This window comes from Diadema antillarum, unplaced genomic scaffold, assembly GCF_040938485.1.
Source record: "Diadema antillarum isolate AM-2024a unplaced genomic scaffold, OU_Dant_1.0 scf00000083, whole genome shotgun sequence".
NCBI classification, from domain to species: Eukaryota; Metazoa; Echinodermata; class Echinoidea; order Diadematoida; family Diadematidae; genus Diadema; species Diadema antillarum.
In genome coordinates, this window is record NW_027270972.1 from 634105 (window position 1) to 653162 (window position 19058).

Genomic DNA, 19058 nt, shown 5'->3' on the forward strand with positions numbered 1-19058 from the left:
GCATTCACTCTTTTAAGAGTGAATATTTTCACTCGATTTTTTTTTTAGAGAGCACAACAATTTCTGGTCCTGTGTTATACCACTATAGAGTGGTTGTATAGTAGTAGTAGTAGTAGTAGTAGTAGTAGCAGTATAGGAGTAGGAGTAGGAGTAGGAGTTGGAGTAGTAGTAGTAGTAGTAGTAGTCATAGTAGTAGTAGCAGTAGCAGCAGCAGTATATATAGTATATAGTACTGTAGTATAGTAGCAGAAATAGTATTAGTGGTATAGTGGAAATATCAGCGATAAAAATTGAGGTGGTGGGTGGTACATAGTTGAAGTATTACTAGTCATTAGTTGCTGCCATTATATATATACTACAACCACAATCACCACTTACTATACACTCGTACAGTACTAAGAACAACATGAAAAACAACCAAAAACACAGCCATTGCTGTACTACTTTTTACTCCCACATACCGTTGCTTCTGATACGCAATATCATGCTGCTGTAACAACTTTTACTCTTCTCTGATTATCCATCATCATCATCTTTTCATGACCAGTGAGACCGTCATCTTATCAACAGTGCCGTCTTCGCTCAACAACATCCTCCATCGCACCTCCTCCTCCTCCTCCTCCTCCTCCTCCTCATCATCATCATCATTGTCGTCCTCATTGTCATTATAATAGCATCAGTGGTATAGAGGACAGCTGCAAGTAAACACTCATTGGATTATAGGATTTGTTCATCTTTGCTTTCTATGATAATTATTATGTCATGCTCACCGTTCAATTCTCAATAAAGCCTGCATGCATGGTGTTTTTTTTTTCCTCTTCACACCAAAGTACTCCAGATTGGGCCAGATTTGTGACGAATTAGTAACGGAGAGGCAGAGTTATGACCTCTGGAACGTTACAAAAGGGATTGTAATACTATACGATGTAAAAAAGGAGTTATGGATTGTTTGAAGGAGATGACACCATTGTTTCTCTAATTGGCTTATTTTCATGAAACTGATTTTACCCTTTCAATATGATGAAATCGTGAAAAATGCTAAATGCCATAACTTACTTCACTGATACAATATCAGATTTTTTTTTAGCGGAAAGTCTATCATGAGACATATATCAGAATGATATCGAATATCACTGAGGGAAGTTACGGTATTCAACATCTCTCACAATTAACTATATACAGTGGAAATGCATGTTGATTTGTGTTGATTCGTGGCAACGTCAACTCCGAACATGACGTATGTGGACGAATTGATTATCTGAATACGTGGCATATGTTTGCTAATGATTTTCCTTCTAATTTTCTTCAGGCTATAACTTGGATAGGCCAGTAATAAAATGAAATAAAACATTATAAAACAGACAAATAAATAAATCCTAACCAAGATTTTATCTTAAACATCATTGATTTTATCAATCACTGGTGAACAAAAATCATTGCATGGAATCACGCAAGATATGCTCAAGGGGAAGTTCTTTCGTTAATTATTATCATACTTTACCAGTGATTGACGGATGATGTTATGGACAGAATCTTGATTTTGAAAGTCTCCCCCTTTTTCTTCTTTTTTTTTTTGAAGGGTAAATCTGATGTAAAACAGAAAAATGCTATGAAATACACGACATGATTATATAAATATTCTTTTGGCCACATGAGTGTTGATCAGGGTATCATAAATCAATACATATCAACATGCATTTGCATTGTATTTGCATAGTCCTTTTAAGGGTTACAATAAAATCTCAGTGTGGAGAATAAAAGGACAAGTCCATCTTCATACATGTGGATTGAGTGAACGCAGCAATATTAGTAGAACACATCCAGTGAAAGTTTGAGAAAAATCTGACAATCCGCTCAAAACTTATTAATTTTTAAATTTCTGCATGCTCAGTCACTTCTTGATGAAAATACTATATAGCTTGTGATGTCACTGTGTAGAACGATACATAGAAAATATAAAGAAAATTCAACATATTTTCACTTTTCTCGCATGATAAAGGAGCACTTGACTTGCCTCTTTCAGACATCAGAAGGCAGAGGGTAATAATATTACCCTTAACATAATGTCACAGACATAATGTGCACTTGTATAAAAAGATAAATTTTGTGAAATTCTCTTTATATTTTCCTTATATCGTTCTACACGTGCATGTGACATCAAACACTGTAGTTGTCTCCTCATCCAGAAGTGACTGCGCAGATACTTGAAAATTCATAACTTTTGAACAGATTGTCCAATTTCCCCCAAACTTTCACTGATGTGTTCTACTGATATTGCTGCATTCACTCAATCCACATGTATATGAGGGTTGACTTTTCCTTTAAATGAATGATATTATGAGTGGTCTCGGTGACGACCCGTCGTAAAGCGTATGCATTCATTATCCTAACACCATCCCACTTTTCTCCGTCTTTAAGTTTCCAATATCTTCTCACTCTATCATCTTGCATAATCCCTATAGAGAGCGTTCTGCTTCTAAATCGATGAGCCAGAGGATATCTTAATTCCAGTGAACGGAGAATTCCTGTTACGAACGTGGCTGAGACGACCACACCCGTCTCTGGTTTCCATGGAGACCGTACTGGAAACCAACCTCGTAATAAATACTGCCAATCTTCTGATTCTCGAATGAGATAAACCTGCATATGATAAGAATAAATTGTTTAAGAAAATCAAAAGCAAGGAAAAAAAAGAAAGAAAAAGAAGAAGAGTGAAGAAAGAAAGACCACAGAATGACGGAACTGATAGGAAAGATTGCAAGTAGGCCTACACGGTTTCGTGGGATAAGATCCATAAAACACGTGCATATGTGTCTTTGCAAGAAGGGAATTTTCCTCTTACATATACATGTTAACACACAAACAGACAAACAAACAACGAAGAATAGTTGTTTTTCTTTTGAAGAACATGTATCTACTTTCACATTCCTTTAGAGCGCGTCTCTTGTCCATGGTCAATCTTCAATATATGCTATACATTACATAATATTATCATGATCTTTCTTCCTTTCTCGATCCTATCTGATTCGTCATTTCTTTTATGCTTCTCTTTTTGCGAAATGTTATCTTTCCCTCATGCACGCAGCTATCTTGCATCTTCGAAAGAAGGCTCGCATTTCCGCGACTCCAGAAATCAGCAGCTTTATTCCCGTTTTAAAGAGAAGAGTCTCTACTGTGCAAAGTTCTTTCAAGTTCAAACTGTTTCACTGCACTTGTCAAAAGTCGTTTTCCTGTATATATTGAGCAAGTTTTGTAACGAAACTTATTACGAGCAGAGCCTGTTGTATGCAATGTTGCCTTATTAACTGACTGAATGAAATAATTGTTGATTTTCACATGAAACTGTCGAAAACTGAGAAAGTTGCTGAGGGAAATTTAACCCCAATTAATGTGGTCGCACTGTATGCAAAAACATTAGTACTGAATATCGATGAAGTTTGATAAAATCTGACAATCCTTTTAAAAGTAAGGTATCGATGTACTGAACATTATTATGAAAAGAGTTTAACATATTTCTTTTTTTTTCTAGATAGCGTAACGAAAAAGCTATTAACTTTCTTCTTTTCAGAAGGCAGGAAGTATATTATCCTGAACATATGTAAATTACAAGTTGAGGGAATCTGTACTTTTCATTAGAAAAAAAAAAGACTTTGTGGAATTATCTTTGCATCATTTTTATATCCTTATATTCTATATAGTCCCTAGCAGTGATGACGGCATACAAATTTAGATAAAACTTTAAACAGATTGTAATTTTCCTCAAAGATCACTAATGTGTACAACTATATTCCCGCCTTAACATCACTGAATCCACACTCATTCTTTAGGTAAAACTTTCATATCATAACGGGATGTCTTCTAAAGGCTCAAATGATACCACCAGAGACTATAATACCATAACGCATTGCGAGATAATATCATATATATTACAGCAACGATGGCCTTTGTCAGTGAAGACTCTTCTCTCTATACATAAAAAGTACAAAGAAAGACTTCTCTCCAGTAAGTTCGTCACGTTGGTGACGAATCGTGGAGAACGCGACGTAACACGAGGACGGCTCTCTCGACGACTTTGAAAAGAGGGAAGAATCAAGATGATTACCGAAGACGGCCTGTCACGAGGCCCCGAAATCTGCTAGAAATTGAACCCTCGCTGGGAAATCTCTCAAACCTTATAGAGCGCCCGTTAGCTCTCGGGGAGAGTGGTAGATGACATAGGAGGAAGTGGAGGAAATTGGGGAAAATTTACAGATAAGCCGTCACATCGTAAACATTTTGACAACAAGATGCTCTCTGTGGGATCTCATTCAAATTGAAGACCGCGTGACATTCCTTCACGTTCACTATAGCATTACGACGCCATATTTTTAGAAACTCTCAAGATTTAAAGGCATTACCATTTGCAGATGAAACAAAAACTTATCTTTCGTGCTTCAAAATACAGACTGTAGTTCTAAAATGTGAGTTAGGGATAGAAACTATCAATGTGATAATTTGAATCAGTATGATTTATGTTAAGTATTGTTAAAGTCATGCAATGTGAACAATGTAGTTATAATGAAAATGTTTCTATAAAGGCTAAACCGCCTACAGTTATGGTTTATTGAGAAAAATAGTGATATATCTCCTTATATTGATTTTAAGACTTTATTGCAACTTCTTTTTTTTACATGGTATTGATGTTTCGTGGTACAACTGACCTACATAATAATATGCATCAACTGTGATATCTCGAACATTTTTAAATCACTGCTCCCAATGGTAAACAGTGGACCAAGTTTTTTTTCTCCCTCTAAATACAATATTTCTTTGATTTCACGTATCTTAAAGGTCCTGTTTACCTTTGGGAGCAGTGATTTTAAAAATGTTCATGATATCACATTTGATGCAAATGTGTAGTTCTGTTGTATCACAAAACATCCTACCATACACATTTTTGCAATAAAGCCTAAAATATAAGGAGATATCAGTATTTTTCTCAATAAACCATAACTGTAGACGGTTTAGTCTGAAAACATGAGTTGTCGTATGATACGAGCATTACGGTCATGAACAAAATGTTTCAAATTCATGTTCAAAGCACATTGTATGATACCATTTCATTTTATTTCTCACAACAGAACATATAGTTGTCAGCGATCAAAGTTCATGTAAACTCATTCAATGTTTAGTGGCAGCAAACAACAAAACAAAGCGAAACAACAAAACAGATAATTTATATATTATACAAATTATGCGCAATGCAGACATTCGGTTGTCAAATGCACAGCCAAATGGATTGAATTTCTTAGAGTAAAGCGAAATGAATGTGAACTGTAAAAAACTGGATAACCCATGAATCTGATGTCCAAACTGGAGGTGTGTGGGACTCCCCCTCCCCCCCCCCCCCCCCGAAATCTTCGCCGATACGTATACTACTACTATCCTGATGGTAAAAGGTGTCTACAAGTGAAAGAATTGTGCTAATTGGCGTTCAGCCGACCTTGCTTTGCTGATAGACAACCTTAAATGAGATAACAATGAGATAATGGAAAAAACGGAACGGAACGAATTGATTTGTTCCGTTGTTAATTACACACGACGCAATGATGCCCTTGCCATAAATGAGGTGGTGGGTATAGGACAAGCATCGGTAATTTGCAACACGTCAAGATAAAACGCAAAGAGGAAATCAGAAAAGAGCACTCCTTTCGATCCATACGTCCCTGTACCCTCTGGTGAGTTTTGGTTTTAGCCCTATACCGCAACTTCTCTGAATTCTTATTGTGCAAACACGGAGCTAATATATAATTGACCCTGCAAAATAACAACTGCAATTGCCTCGCAAAACTACCTCGTATTGTCCACGGTTCAGTGGTAACACGGTTCACCATCCAAAGTTGAGTGAATTAGAACATGAAATGGAAGTATTGTTTGTCACTATTCAAATACAGCTCGTATATGATTCCTGTAATATAATTGTGCGACATTTCTATACCATTAGTCACCCTATTAGACATGAAGGGAACTCTTCTTAGAAATTTAAAGAGTTACAAATTAATGTTTGCTTTCTTTTGGATTTCAGAGTAAAGTGAGAGACTAACAAAGAAATAAGATATGATCTTTGAAAGCAAACTGTCTGTCGAAATTGTGAGTGTGTTTGCGTGTTTGTGTATTGATATGTGGATGGGAGAATCTCTGCTGTAAATCTTTTAGTCGGAACGAATTGTCAACATCAATTTGCTCTCGTTTTACTCGTGTTCATGAATGAATCGGAGCGAGTTTATAATGGTTTTTTTTCTCCGTCTTTTTCAAGCAATTAGAGGAGGACTCCGTCAGCGATTAAAGGAAAAAAAAATTCATTTGATATTCACTGCTGTTTGAGCTACGGCACTTTTGACGCGCTTTATTCCAATATCAGGGGACCATTTTATATACAACAGGTTTTCATACTTACCTATACTCTTCCTATAGGGAGGGACCTGGAAGCGGCCGATGATCTCTGAAGATTCCAATTGCTGGTACAGTGAATTGAAAAAAAGAATGTTAAAAACCTCGTTGTGAAACGAGACCCAGACCTATGAAGGACGTCACTATTGTGCCCATTGGGAAAACCCCTATTTCCTATTGTCCGTTCTGTCAGTAAGACGTCTTCTCTTCAGTTATGGCAAATGCCTTCAACGTCTTATCATTATTGTTTCCTTTTTCAGATGAGAAGGAAGACCTTCGGTCTATTTTCATTTTCTCTCTAATGTAAAGTCGCTATCACTGTGTTTAGAAAGGCCTTTTCCGCGCAAAATATTGACCACTTTATTTTGTTCCAACCGAAACTCTAAGCCCAAATCTACATGATTAATGTGTACGTTTCTTTTCTTTTTCTCTCAGTGTTGGCTATATAGCTTCCATGATGATACACATGAGCGATCATTTCTAACAAATGCAGGAATGACAGGTAACATACAATCTGTTTCTGTAGCACAGATACAAAGCCTATACTGAGTGAGGTAAGGTTCTTGTAATGAGACTCTTTGTAATTGGGAAGGCAGACCCCGATGTCTATATACATTATGGCACCTTTTTGATAGACGATATTGGATATACTGTATTATTGACCGTTACCCTTACCCGTAGTCATACGCAGTCATGAAGACTGGTCCATTGTCTGACCGTCATCGTGTCATCGTCGCCATCGTCATCCTCCCGACTGAGAATCTTCTTGAATCAATACTGAAATCATCCTCATTGTTTAAAGATGATGACACCAACATGAGAGCACTTGACAAAGAGTGATGCCGAAGGTACAGAATTGTCAAGCTTTTTTGGTACAATTTCATTATAGCTTATAATTGTTCAAATTCATGTCCGGTGATCCAGAGGTCGTAGGTTCGAATCCTGCTCAAGTATGTACGCCCACGATTTTTATCATGGCTACTTCTAAAACACTGATCAATAAATTCACTGCTTATTTACGTCGATATAGGGCAATTTGTCAATCAGCTAATAATTGGTCTTGCACAGTTTTGCTTTGTTTCTCCGTTGTCAAAACGTAATTACACAATCACAGTTGAAGATAGAGATTGTACATTATACAAAACCAGATAGGGAGGTGTGTGTGTGTGTGTGTGTGGGGGGGGGGGGGTATTTTTATCACCCTCTTCCCGGGGGCCCCCGGCTCTGTCTGCCTGTCTCTCTATCAGTATCACTCTCACGACAGAGAAGCCCTAAACAATCAATGACAATGAAATGGCGTCATGCAATTGCATCTCCCAATTTGCGAGCACATGTCAATGCGCGTGCGAGTGCATGTGTTAGACATGGGGCAGATTTATCAACAACACCAATTATAGCTTTGGTGTAATCGTGGTGATCCACTGTGGATCGTAATCGACAAAAAGTACCTGAGCATTTCCTTCCCAATCGATAAGAAGCGATTAGATTTTTTTTCACCTTGAAAGAACGCCAGGATAGAACACAGCTTTCACGCATGATGGCACATAAAGAATTCTGAAATCAGCAAGCGTTCAGTTATCATTATAAAGCACTCGTTACACCGAGGAGGTATCTAGAGCCCTCATAGAAGAGGTATTCGTATTACTAGTATCTTGAAAGAAAAGGACAAAACGCAGCTTTCAAGATAACCACAAAAAAAAAACACAAAAAAGTAGGACGCCTTTAAATCAGTGCGAAAGAATCGGCGTATCCAGGAAGTGTATCATAATAAGCCCCCGTTGCATTCTATCCTATAGAGTCTTCACAATAACAAGAGGTATATGCCCTGAACTTCGAGGATACCTGTGAGGGCATACAATGACCGCCCTTTTTGGGGTAGAACACTTCCTGTTTATTTAACGCCATAAATTCGGTTTTAAAAGGACAGCAATTTACTGATTGACAAAAAAAAAAATGAATGCTATATTTGAAGGAGTGCAGCAGAAGACAATTCAACCTTGATCAATTTTCAGTCTCTGTCCTATCATCGCTCCGCGAAAAGGAAAAGGAAAGTATGAAATTAAGCAAGTTACCAGCGAATGATCACAAGATGCCCTCATGCTAGTTCCTATCAACACAGAGTGAAAAGACTGGTGGTTATATCATTAGCTGAAAAGGCATCGAAGCAGGGGATATCATTCCTAAATGAGTCCATGTTATTTATATAGAGAAAGACCGCTACAGACACCCAGACAGATACAGACAGACAGACAGACAGACAGACAGACAGACTGACAGACAGACAAGACAGACAGACAGACAGACAGACAGACAGACAGACAGACTGACAGACAGACAAGACAGACAGACAGACTGACAGACAGACAGACAGACAGACAGACAGACAGACAGACTGACAGACAGACAGACAGACAGACTGACAGACAGACAGACAGACTGACAGACAGACAAGACAGACAGACAGACTGACAGACAGACAGACTGACAGACAGACAGACAGACAGACTGACAGACAGACAGACAGACAAGACAGACAGACAGACAAGCAGACAGACAGACAGACAGACAGACTGGCAGACAGACAGACAGACAGACTGACAGACAGACAGACAGACTGACAGACAGACAGACAGACAGACAGATACAGACACCCAGACAGACAGACAGACAGACAGACAGACAGACAAACAGACAGACAGACAGACAGGAATCAAAGGGAGAGGGAGAGAAATGCAAGGAATAGAGCTAATTATATCAGATTTGTTAAAACATTAATACTGTTGAGTGTTCTCAACGTCTTCCCACTTCGTGAGCTAACCAAAAGTGAAAGGTGCTTACCATATCGGGAATGCTTTCGCATCATAATCGCACTCATTCCTATGAACTTTATAACCGTGAAATCTTAAAAGGGTGGTACAGTTTTGGTTGTGATGGGGCTTCAGGTTTCCAATAAAAATTTTTCGATGATGATTAAGTGAGATGGTTAAAAACCTTTCGTGAAATATGAAAGAGCATAACTTTATTTGATGAAAATTGGTTTTCAAATGGCTGAGATATCCAAAATAACGCGATCCTATAATAGAAGGTGGGACCCACTTAACCCACGCTTAATTTGTTTTACTTTGTTTTGGATATTTCAGCCATTTTAAACCGATTTTTATATGATAAACTTTGAATTCGTCTTAGGATAACGGTGTATGCTCTTTAAGATACCATGTAGTGGTTTCTAAGTATCTTGCAAAAAGTTCAAAGCTGAATCCTCTCCTCAACCAACGTTATAACATATCCTTAAAAAACGTCTTGACCACGTTGACGGCGGCTTGTATAATACGATGTACAACTAACGTGTTCGCTAGTCCGAAAGTTCGTTAATCCAAGACACACAAATTCCGTATAGATGTTCCTGAATTCCACAAGGAAACAGGACTCGCGTCTCCGAACATTTTTTGTGATATTATTCCGAAGGTTTGTTATTTATGGAAGGTTTGTTAATCCGAACATGAAATAAGGTTCGTGAATCCTTCGGAATGATTGATTGATTGATTGATTGATTGATTGATTGATTGATTGATTGATTGATTGATTGATTGATTGATTGATTGATTGATTGATTACTCTATAGTCCACTCTGAAAATTCTTTGTACATTGGAGATCGCAGCAAAATAAACATTAAACGCATCACAGGTACATCGCCGACATATTACAAAATGCGAATAAAACTAACTCATTAACATACTAACATATTAACATAATGAACCTTATTTCGTTTTCGGATAAACGAACCTTATAGGAAAAACGAACCCTTTCTTACTTTCGGATTAACGAACCTTCGGAATAACTTCGGAATTATAATTCATTTTCGGAATACCGAACTTTAAATGATAACCAACTCACGAACATACAAAAATGGCATGTTTTACATAAGGTCTATATTATGATGTAATCTGTGTGGCTGACATATCTTTTTTAAGGTCGTTACTCTTCAATTTATCTCATTACAGGAACTGCGGCCGCCGTACTATATGAAAACTCACTCTCGATTTAGATTGATGTCACTTCTTGATAATAACACTGCATGTTATCTGAACAATACAAAACAAAAGTTAAGTTATCTATACCCTATGTCCCTATGTATTTATGGAAACATTGTGTTATTGTGTGCAAAGCACATTGTGGAAAAACGTGATTCTTCTCTTCGGCCAAATTTCTTGACAAAGTTTACTACAACAAAAGAAATGAGAAAAAAGACATGTTACCACCTCAAATTTCCTTTCATGCCCCCATAAAAAAAAGGGGGAGGGGGAACAGTCATCTTTCACATCCAAAATTAAATGATAGTATAACTATGATGTAAGGCATCATATACGTAAAGAGTATTCTATGCTGTCAGATGTGTTTTTCGTTTGAATCGACCATTCTTCTCACTTCTGCATGACACGATCGTCACAAAATTCCGATATACAGAACTAGAGAGAGAGAGTTTTTATTCGACAGCTATCTCGCACTATTTTTTTTTCTGTCACAGTGATATCATGTTTCGCCACTCCAGTAAACGTGCCCACACGATTTCCGCATGATTTATATTAACCTTGTAGAAAGCTCACGAACGTGTGTGCTTTCTTTGATTCTTGTCGCTCGCATGTACAGGTAAACTAATCGATTGTGAAGTGACCCGCTGACACCATGCAGTTTCGTAACTTCAAAAACTGAAATAGCACTTCTTTCAGCCAATCAAAACTTCACCGTGTGCTTACATACCACATGCTGGCAGAGGGGAATTAATCAGAATACGATTGGATCCAAATCTAAGAGTAATTCAAGGCTATTTTCAAGTTATATTATGAATACTTAGTCGAATGATAGAGCAAATAGAACTGTAGTGGTCCAAAATTGAGCCAAAATTGAAAAAAAAAAGAAAAAAAGACGCGTCGTTTTAGACGATGACGTTTTCCGGAAACATAGACGGTAATAGCAACCATTAAACAAGAAAACGTTATTGTCTCTCAAGTCTTCCATTAACCCACGCATTAGTTTTCCGGTAAATCTTCTTTTTCTGACTTCAAGTCATGAAGAAAACTTATATACACTAAGCATCAATCATTATACATATTCATAGTGTTGAATTAACCTAAACCTATATATTGACTTTCAAAGGAAACGGTTGTAATTGTCAATTCATCATGGAAAAAAAAAAACCCCACAGTATGACTTCCGTTATACATTGCATGCCCAAATCAATGCTTATAAACAGAGTTGTGAGTTGCTATCTTCATACCTCAGCCAATTATTGTTGTATTTAGTTGCGACCAAGTTTGATATTCAGTGAATACAAGTTAAAACCTTTACTTTTGTAATTTGTCACTTTAAAAATGATATTGTCTGATTTTACTCAAATCAACTTGAACATAAATTATCTGTTATTGCCTATCACTCAAAGTCTCCTGATGAAGACATTAGAGACCCAACCAACACCCTCGAAATATCAGGGGCGAGTGCAGTGGGAATACCGCTAATTTACTTGATATAGATATATAGACAGATAAGAATAGGTATATAACTATGCACATATGATTAATCCATGATAAAACAGAGATATAGATGAACAAGCATCGATTGCTCAATTCAGCTATCCATACATTAATCGATTGATAGACTGATTAATGAATGGATAGTCGAAGTGAGCAATTGATCGAATAAATGATTGATGCATGAGTTTATAGGGACGTGATGACCGGCGGGATGACCTTGACCTGCATGTTTCAAGGGAGAAAGTCAATGACTCCGTGCCCGGATGGAAACATTACTCTTGAACAGCAATAAAAGTTATGGGTCTCACGTGGTGTTAATGTTCTCTTGATTTCCGAGTAAGGGTGTAATCAACACGTCTGGAGCCGGATATTGATATCATAGCATCATATCGTAAAGTTATGTTTTTAAATGGGGAATACCTTACCCTGAAGGAAATCCTGCATCCCGGTCACTTTCCAGACTTGTGCGTTTCCATGGATACGTGCATTATTCAGGACGTTCCAGGCAATGTCATTCAACCATGAAAGAAGATCTAATTCCGTCATGTACAAAGAAAACCTTCGACACACCGATCACACTTCGTACACTTTATAATGTTATCATTGCCCAGCCTCTCCTATTTTGTTTGTTTGTTTGTTTGTTTGTTGTTTGTTTGTTTTTTTTTTTGTTTCCCAGAGTGAACTGGTACACATAAAACATACTGCAAAAGGGCTTAAAGGTGTTGTCTGGAATACCCTGGATTTCCCTTTAACATTAAAAAGCATTAGCTAGCACTCGGGAGCAACATTGGCTATATATATACGGAAGATGTTGCCACCGCAATAGATGAACATGTACTGTATGCAATGTACCAGTATTCAAGAGATCTAGAGGGGTACTCACGCACCACACCACCTGCGCAGTGCACCTGGCGCAAGAATATTTACCCACCCAGGGATTCCGTCATCGACAGTGTGCACGCCACATTGCCAGGACCATGGAGGTAGCACATCTACCTCCATGCCAGGACAAAGCAGCACTTTATTGGCACAGTACAGCTCTCCGAAGGACCACATGTTTGTGTGTGTGTGTGTGTGTTTAAGTGTATATATACATATATATATATATATATATATATATATATATATATATATATATATAATATATATTATATATATATATATATATATATATATATATATATATATATATAATTATATATATATCTTTCTCTTTTTTTGGGGGGGGGGGTACCTTCTCAAGGTTCAAGGTTCAACTTCGTCGCTCCACGGTAGCCATGATAAATTTTCAATTTACTTGCGCCTTATTTCCATCAAGCAACAGAAGGTAATACAAATACATTTTGTAAATCATAATTATTGGTAACATTATTTGTTCATTTCATTTGATGCCATTTATTTTCATTTTCAACAAAGAGTGTCCGTTAACAAAACATAGCATGAAGAAAGAAGAACTATATACATTATATTTTTACATAACATAATTAAAAAACGTACAAATCACGAAGAATGATTAAAGCTCACACTTTTCACGACATAGCTTGCCCGTATTCTCTTTGTTTAATCTGCTGGTGGTGTGTTAAAGAGCAGCTAATTTCGAGCTTCGACTGGAATAATTTAGCATCACACTGGCATCAATGGTAAGAAAATGTAGATTAAAGGAGACCTCCGCATGATTTTCAGATTTTTACATCAGAACAACTATAAATAAGTTGTACTGAGGACAGAGTTTCAGAATTTGTGATGATTGGGATGAAGAATAAGAATATTTTCAAAATTTAGAACAAATTGTAATGAACAAGGATGATGACATGGCAGAGTCACCAAAAGAATGCATGACTTGGGGCTCAAGGAAGCAGAACAAAAGAAGAAGGCATGCATAGATTATACACAGGTGAACTCGCAAGCAAGCGGTATTGTAATGGAATTACAGTGCTACATTTCTGAAATATGTGAACCTCCTATGTCATCATCCTTGTTCAGTGTAATTTGTTTAAGGTTTTTCAAAGTATTGTTTCTCTGCTCAAGAACCACAATGATTTCCACAAATCTATACATGGAGTTGTCGATTTATGTACTACATGATGTGAAATTATGAAAATCGTCTGGAATGTCCCTTTAACCCGTCGTGTCACCAGATTATGGAACTACAAGGCCTGTACGTAACAAAAAGTTGTGTTTTTTTGGTATGTACACCTAAGTTCAGGAAAGTCATCAAAGCATGTAAGCACCTAACGACGCTCCATGTGAGATGACTTTGAGATAGCTGTGAAATAAATGATGATTCGTGTAGTTGTATATCAGTCGATCGATGAAGCAAATAACTTATATTTCTGGTTGATGTCCCCAAATTGGCAGCTCAGTTTGGCAGCTCAGTTTGGCAGCGTTCAAGACAGTGACAGCTAGGCGGAATGCATCATGGGATATGGTGATATTCGACACTGCTCAATGTGTTGCTCCATGCTGCGATATAACACGTCCATTAGTGTCGATGGGCTACGGATGACAGTCGACGAATGACGGACGCGGTACGGCGGTCGGCAGACGAAAGACGATCGCCGGTGCCTCCAGGTTCAAAACACTCGAGCCCTTTATAGCTCTGGTGAGGGATGCGATGTTTCTGAGCAGTGTATTTTGAGGTCGGGTTAAAGAAGATGACTTTTAAAGAGAAGAAATTGACTGTTGCTGAGAAGATGGTGACGACTACTGAGTATGTTGAGGTTATGTTACCTAACAAAACAACGATGGTGGCACCACCGGCAGTGCATTTCAACCTTTTGTCACAATGTCCCAATTTAAGTTTAAAGGGGAAGGCTAGTAACTGATCAGTGGGAATCAGTGGAAATGCTGGGAGATGATTGTTCCAATCCTTATGGGATTCATTCAAGAGTTCATTGTATATCTATTGTTGTGTGAAAATGATTTGCTTCAGAACGGTCTCATATTCAAGTAATGTGCAGATTAATGCTCCGTCACTGACCAGGGACGCTAACCTGGAAGCATTAAACTGCACATTACTTGAATATGAGACCATTCTGAAGCAAATCATTTTCACACAACAATAGATATACAATGAACTCTTGAATGAATCCCATTAGGATTGGAACAATCATCTCCCAGTATTTCCACTGATTCCCACTGATCAGTTACTAGCCTTCCCCTTTAAGTGCATGATTTACCTTTTGCAGATGAAACAAAAACCAAGCTTTATAGTGCTTCAAAATAGTTCTAAAATGTGATACAGGGATAGAAACAACCAGTATAAAAAAGTTAATCAGTACAATCAATGCTAAATTTTGTTAAATGTAAAAAAAAGAAAGAACAATAGTTATAACAAAATTGTGTCTGGACTAAACCGTCTACAGTAATGGTTTAGTGAAAAAATAGTAATATCTCCTTATATTTTGGGCTTAATTGCAAATTTTTTATATGATAGGATGTTTTGTGATACAACTGACCAACTCATATGCATGAATGTGATAACTCGAACGTTTTTAAATCACCGTTCCCAATATAGTAAATATACCTTTAAGTTTCGGTAGGATCAATCAAAAAACGTTTATTGCTGTTGATGTCTCGATTCACTTCGGAACGTGGATCTCACTTTGAAACTTTTTTTTTTTCTGGGGGGTGGGTGGGGGGGGTCTAATAAACCAAAATCGTTCTGGATTATTGTGCTTGCATGCCAGTAGAAAATGCGGTGATGTCAAGAAAGCTGTTCAATATTGTAGCAGTATAGTGTATAATATTCAGTCACTTGGCTATACTAGTAGTTTATACACAAACACGTCACAAACGCAGAAGGCAACTCAACATTACATCCATCTTGGATTTGGACAGGACATCACGTAACTGATTATCTGACCACACATTAAAAAGTGATTTTCACCAAAATTTGAGATACATGTTTTGTCATCCCAGTCGCGATGTATTATCAAAATAAGTACGTCAAAAAAAAAATGTCATTGTATAGTAACATTCATTGTGATTCCGTTGTTTGTTTCTTGTTTTCTGAACACAAATTGGAAATAAATTCAAATCAGTCAATCAATCAATCAATCCATCAATCAAAGGTGCATGACCGCTCTTTTTTTCTGCCCTACATTAACAACAACAACAGGAGGGGGGGGGGTCCCCTGCACAAACAAAAGACACTCGACAAGTACAGATGGAGCGTCCCTGCTGATCACGTTGTCACATTATGCCAGACATACCAGTTGGTTCCCTCGACGCTGCCTATTATTAGCCTCTCTTCTGTTTGTCTGGCCCCTCGGAGCAGTTGCAGCGATACAATGCAAGTCTGCAGAGCATGCACGTATGAGATCGTATAGAACATAATTCATGTTCCCCTGGACGGTGATTTGTAACAGTAAATGGAGCGACTCAAAGTCAAGTCCATGATAATACCTCTCGATTTTGTAGGCACGTTTATGGTGTGTGCAGTGGCAAGGAGTAGCTTTTGGTGTAATGTTTTTTGTGGGGGGAGGGGGGGGGGGGAGGATCTTCTGCAGTCGTTCCAAAGTGGCAGACCGACGGTTCGGAAGGCGAAATGGGATGTTCTTGATTGATATAGCATATGGATTACGGATATGTTGCCACATTGTTTTCCATGCTTTCACGGATTTGCCATGAGAGACAATGAACTACATAATCACCCCTCCCCCACCCCCACCCCCAAATAAGAAAAAAAGACGGAAAACAAAACAAACATAACAAAGCGTTATCCAGGGCAGGGCGGATTTGGCTAGGCTTTAGACAAGGAGTCATAGTATAAAGATCTCATGACATTTTGCTACCAAGCTAATCACGGGAAAGGCAACAGGGGATTAGCCCACCGAATTAAAACTCTATTCTTAATGTCCGTGTTATAGCATTTCAGCTTCGGTAACGTAATAACACGTTGACATCGGATTTGCCATCTTGCCCAAGCTTCACTTACAATCATAAAGTTCATCATTAACTATAATATAGTCGTTTCCTCATCATGACATATGCCATCTAGTCTCGAATAAATTCATTGCGCGATATGAACTTCAAAATAAATAGCCATGTGGCCTTGTGAAGAAGGCTACACAGGACTGGGTCTTTCGTCGGAGATCTTGTGATAATACATGTACAGTGTACTTGTACATGGTGATCACGCGGAATCACATGAGGGATGCATGCGCTCACAGACGAAGAATACAAATGGAACAGGGACGGTGTAATGTTGGGTATGTGGGTCGTGTTCCACCATGAGGAGACCACGAACTACAAGCCCTATACTATCTAGCATTCCCCTCCATTTCCAACAATTTTGTTTCGGTATTTGTCACAAAAGTCACGACGTCTAATGTATTTCAGTTCACAGTTTTTCCCCTATCATGATGTTTTCATGATTTTGCATAATCATGTGTATACAATTGCCTTTTTGCAATTGCTTTTTTTTTGCAGGCAATAAAATGAAATGAAATGAAATGAAAATGTCGAGATTGTAGTGTAATCGTATTGTTCCCATAGGTTTGATAAGAGTAGTCGGAAGAAACTAAAAAAGTTTGGACGGTCTAACCATCAGGAGATATGGAAAGTCTAGCAATCACTTTGGGTTTATTTCTGAGAGGTGTATGATTTTGAAAATGAGGAGTAACTGAGAAGTAACAGTCATGTTTACGGGAATAACGCCTTGGTAACATTTTCACGTTACACATTGACGGTTTGTTTCTCTTTTGGGTCATTGTGATATCATTCCAGAAAGATATATGCTGTAAAATTCTATTTCAGACGTTCGGTCTTCATAATATAGGCCTACATGATACTTTTTTCAATTAGGCGGGGGAGGGATGGGAAGCTCAAGAAGTTGTAGCATTTACAATTACGAGATCATCTACACATAATATAAGCCAATTTCTGTCAGTTCACATAGTATACCCCTCTAACAAAGGTTTTCCATAGAAACGTTATTTAGGGTATAACGGAATACCGAAGGCGTATCTAGACAACAGCGAGGACGTTTGTGAATATATTTCTGTAATAAACAAGAATTAAAAGACCTCTGGAGGAATTTTTTTTTCTGACCGAAGTGTCTTATTTGAACTTTAATTCTGAGTGATGACTAAATGTATATTACCAAAGAAGAGTGTTTACTGACATAATCAGTAGCAAAAAGAAAAACAAAAATATTTCCATAATAATTAATCAGAAATGCATGTGGTAGTATCCACCTTTTCGAGCCTTCCTAATGATCATATTAGACTCATTACTGATAATTTCCTCTTACATTATTTTCTTTACTACTTTTTTGTACTTTAGTGTGGTATCACGGATTGCTGAGTTTCCAACTTGCTAAAAGGCACGATAAACATGGGAGTAAACAAGCTTAATAAAATCATAACTTGTGAATGAATTTTCCTTAAAATTTCATTAACACATTAAGCTCTCTGCATTCGCTGTGAGGACTTTCAAACCGCACTGGATATTACGAATTCTACACCATCAGATATGATACTGATTGAAACAGGATTTTTTTTTCTCTCTCTCTCATATGCTATAGTAATTCAGTAATTACATATAATGAATGAAAGAAAGGTTCTGTGAGCAGGAAATTTGTGTTTATTTAGCTAGCCTGTTTTTAAAGGCCCTGTTATCATATAATAATAAAAATGAATGAATTTGTGTGTTGATTGTTTCTGAAAAAGATTACAATTAGGCCTATGTAATCTGAAGTGATATGAAGAATTATGGATTATGCAATATATACATGTGCTGTAACCTAGACATTTTGATTTTTCTTAGATATGTCTTGGCATATCACTTTCCAGTGAACTGTAATGATAAAAATGATGTTATTTATTTTTTTTCTACCATCCTCCGCAATGCTCAATTATTTGGCCATGTTGTAAGTGTACCGTAATTGTACATTATGTTATTTTTCTTGGTAAATGTGTCTACAATGTATTTCGTGATGTACGTTATTATATGTGTAGGGCCTCTGAAAATAACAGTGTTTAGCCACTGACAGAGCTACCCTACTGAAACAAAACAAATAAATAAATAAAATAAAAAACTCCCATTATTATCATTATATCGCGTGGGCAACTGCCCCATTAGAAGAGACCATTACA